We start from the raw sequence: 4,629 nt of genomic DNA on the forward strand, positions 1-4,629 counted from the left end.
TCAGTACCCAAAACACCAAAACATTTGTTAACTAATATTTAAATTTCACATGTCATTAAGGAAATAGTAAACTCCAACATAAGGTATTATATTGTATTATGAGGCATTGTCATTATAGTCCAGTTTGCACAGTCAACTAATGCAGTTACTGAACTAAACTATGGGCTTTAAGTGTTCTTTTTTTTTCTGTTACAAAATTTCACATACAAAAAACCAACAACTATCATATTTGGGCATGTAGAAGCTCTTGTTCATGGTCATAAGTATGATATTTGGGAATCTAGACCCTATAATAGAGACATACCTTCAACCAATTGGTTCAACACTTGTTGTAGAAGAGAAGTATGTTGCAAGTCCTTTGGCAGATATTCCAACAGTGGCTCAGATTACAAAGTGGAACGAAACATAACCTACAAATTTAAATGCAAGACCTTGTGAAGGCAAATAACTGATTAGAAAAGTTGAAATTGATGAAAGCATGCAAATAACTTTCAGAGTCTCAAAAAGGCTTATTGTACTTACAGAATTGACTCTTTGTGCCTTAGATTTCCAATCTTCACCACTCCTCCCCAACGACAGGACACTTTAAACCTCAACCAAATTTGGTTAGGCTTGGCACCTCCTTCTACTGGTCAAGCATGTACTTTGACACTAAAGCTTTTGTTTGCAACTACATTATTTGTCAACAAAACCAATACCTGCCACACTAGAAGTCGGGTTACTTCACCAAAGCTTTTGTTTTCTGACCCAAAGTACACAAAGCCCTTTGTGTTCTCCTAACTCATCGAAATCCCCAAAACCATCCATTGTGCCTAACACCTCTGAAACCTTTATGCCCGCATCTCCACCATTACATTCCCTTTCCCACTATCAAATAAATCTTATGGTTAGGAAAACAACTCACATATATAACCACCAGCCCCTGCCCCACTATCAAAACATTGAATGAAAAAATAACTGAATCTACGACACCCCAGGATAGTAGACCAACTGCAAATAATTTTCTAATAGATTCAAAAGAGCAGAAAATGTGAAACGAGCAAAGCAAAAGAACAAACAGGTCAAACTACTTCCGATCAACAAGGTAACAGAGACCCGTACCCCAACCAAAAAACAAAGTTCAACGACAACAATGTCCTTATAAAAAGCAAAGAAAACAGAGTCTAAATGCAACGAAAAGAATAAAGACATGAAGCTGACCTCGAGTGGCAGCCAGAGGCAACTCAGAGTGGGACTGAGAAAGAAGAGTCACGACCAGTCGTAGCTAACAACAATGTGGTTGCAGTGACAATAGGGTTTCAGTGGCAGTCGTAGCTGACAACAATGTGGTTGCAGTCATGAGCAATTTGTGGCAGTCGGTGCTCAGGCGGAAGGAGAAAGGAGAAACGATAGGGTTTTAGCGCGTATGAGGATGAAGTAATTCAGGTTTTTAATTTATCAATAGCAGAACATTGGTTTTTTAAAAATAACTGATGTTGACCTAATGTAGTTAACATCAGTTTTCAAAAAACTGATGTTAACTGCAGGTAGTTAACATTGGGTTTATAAAAACCGATGTTAACATCAGGTAGTTAACATCGGTTTTGACAAAACCGATGTTGACTAACTTGACTTATTTACAAAAATGTCACCGCGCTTTTGTTAACATCGGTTTTTTAAAAAACCGATGTTAATCTTGTGATGTTAATTCTATATTTTCTACTAGTGTATCCTCAGTTAGGAACAAAATGACCCACTTGCCAATGACAATTGAGAAGTAAAAAAAAAGCACAGGAAAACAACAACGCTGCAAGGAGATGAGTTAATAGGAGCATGAAGAATAATACACCAGTGGAGCCCACAACAAACAAGGGTTAGGTCACTTGAACTAATCGAACTTCAATTGAAGGCCTATTAGCAGGATCATGCGCCAAATTGTTTTTGTTTTGCCAAATCATGACAAGAAAATGTGAGTTCAGCCAAAATTAACACAAGTAGTAAAAAAGTTGAAGAAATAACTATTTTGGTCAAATAGGAAATCGTTAACTCTTTAAGTCACCAAAATAGTTTTTGTAAAACTTAAGATACTAAACTGAAACTAAAAATTAAAATGAAAGCCTAAAATTTTATTTTAACCATAAATCTTAAACCAGGCCATAAATTGGTCGTACATCATACATTAGGCATCAGACTTAACAGAAAGGGAAATCAAACTATTATTTCAAAGGCAAAACAAAGAAATCATGGACAATAACCTTCTTTCCCTAGAGATATCATTGTTGCCCATGCACCAGCAATAAGACTTACAGGCCTGCTTCCGGTTATAGTTGGAGACACATACAGCCCACCAGACCACTCGGTAATTGTGACATTGACACTAATTAGTTTACAAAAAGAAAAAGAAAACACTGTATCAGAATTATTACCAGTAAGAGACAAAACATTTCCTCTAAACAGATACATCACTTGCCCCACTATCTTGAACTAAAAAAAAATAAAGACTAGCTCTGGTCTAAACTCTTAAAGTTTACTTCACTACCTATCATCTTCCCTTTCCTTTTAGATTGTCACATAAACCGCTCAAAGAAAGGAAACTAATAAGCCTGGACATTTTACAATATTGTTTAAACAAGATCATACATAGAATATTTTTGGGTGGGGGCACTACTAAAAAAAGGTCTTTTTATGACGTACAATCTAAGTCGGTTCAAGAAAACCGATGTAGAATGTACGTTAGTGGCATTTTTGTAAATAACAGCAACGAAACAACGATGGTCTTCGAAGCCCGTCTTTGTAGCCAGGTCGCGATGGCATTTTGGTAATTTGCATATAAAAATCTACAACGGGTGTCACTACATAACTGTCTTAGTTTATTAAAAAAAAAAGTGTTCAAATTTGTTTTTGTCGAAAAAAGTTTTGCCTTTTCCCGCACTCTCGACGACCCCGCGCACGAAGCTCTGAACCTCAAAGGACTTGCTGGAAGCTAACATCCGCCAGACCGCCATGATGTAGCCTGCCCTAGGCTAATCTTGCTTTACCTGTGCGCCGTTTTCGCAGTTGGCTTCGAAGCATTGTGCGCCGTGCGCCCCGCCGTGCCCTAGGTTTTTCTTCTGTCCAAGGTAGATTTCTCACTTTACCCTTGTAGCTAGGTTGCTGGAATTACATGTTTTTTAGTATTAGTTTTGGTTGTTCACATAGTGCATTACTGATCCTCTTGTGTATTTTGCTCATCTAAGTCTGCTTTGATTTCACTCTTGTTTCGAAATGTTCCAATCGCTAATAAACCATGAGGCCAATCGCTGAATTCTTCTCTAGGCTAGCTATTGTTTTGCATGATCTGTGCAGAAACTAGTGTTAATTTCTCTGATTGGTTGAATTGTAGATAATATTGTGTCTGCCAAATGATGTTGAAGTAAGCAATGAGATATGGGATGAGGTGATAGAGTGGATGAAGGTTAGGGTGCAAACCCAATGCAATGCACGAAAATGAATTTTTTGGGGGGTTGTTCATATTTGGGTTCATGAGTGAGAACTTCTAGCTGTCATAAGAATATAGTTTCAAAAATTGGGTAGAGGGGTAAGAGTTTCTACCTGGGCAGTGAGTGACTTGATCAATTCCTTTGCTGCTTTGCATTTGGCAGTTTCTTCACTTTAATGTATTGTTATTGCTTCTTTTAACTGTTTAGTTGTTCTTTCCAACTCAACTTCTTGAAGCTGGGCTTTCCAAGTCATGTTTTCCACCTAATAGGGGATAAAAAATTTATCAGGCTCACTACAAATAGATAACCATGAGATTTCATCAAGTTATGGTTTAGAAAAATAAATGGACATAGGAAGTAAACCACTTCCACCCTATCAAAGTGAGTTAAACATCTTGTGGTGGTATAGAAAACATTGTTAACTCCTGCCCAAGAGCTATACTACGCAGAAAAACTATCCTAGCCCAAGTCAGAAGCCGAAATGTCGAATGGAACAACAGAAAGAAAAGTCATAGCCCTTCTGTTTTACTCCTATATAACTACCTCTCCACTATTAGTGCATCCCAACCAAAAAAGAAATATAACAGACAAGACTATGTGTCCTAGCCTAGTCTATTTAATTTTGGTTTTGTTTCTTTATTTCTCTAATGTAAACCCTGCATATCCAAGGTCCATCTCCTTGGCCTGCTACTAATGGACCTGTATCAGAACAAACCATTAAAAGCTGAAGCTCAGCTCATTTACTAAACAGGGTCAAAAATTCAAATCAGACTCAAATCATGACTCATGAGCCTAGCTTATAAAGCTAACTGCATCTTGAATTGTTTGTGAGCTAGCTTCACTTATCACCAGCCCTCTCTAAAACAATTGCATGCACATACTCTAACATAACAATAATTAAATATTAAAATTTACATGACAATATTACATCTCTGCACATATATCTAAATTATATATTACCTGGCTTGTAAACTATTATCCAATTAAACCATTAACAGATAACACAAAAATAATGAAGTTGCTTCAAATTAAATATGCATTTAGCAAGACACAACAAAGCATAATAGCAATTGGCATAAAACAAAATTAATTTCGGAGTCTCTAATCTTGTGTAGTGTCTTTCAATGGAAAATATCTGCACAGAACATTTTAGGATTGTTGGTACACATCT

This window comes from Glycine max, chromosome 14 (assembly GCF_000004515.6).
Source record: "Glycine max cultivar Williams 82 chromosome 14, Glycine_max_v4.0, whole genome shotgun sequence".
In the NCBI taxonomy this organism is placed as follows: Eukaryota; Viridiplantae; Streptophyta; class Magnoliopsida; order Fabales; family Fabaceae; genus Glycine; species Glycine max.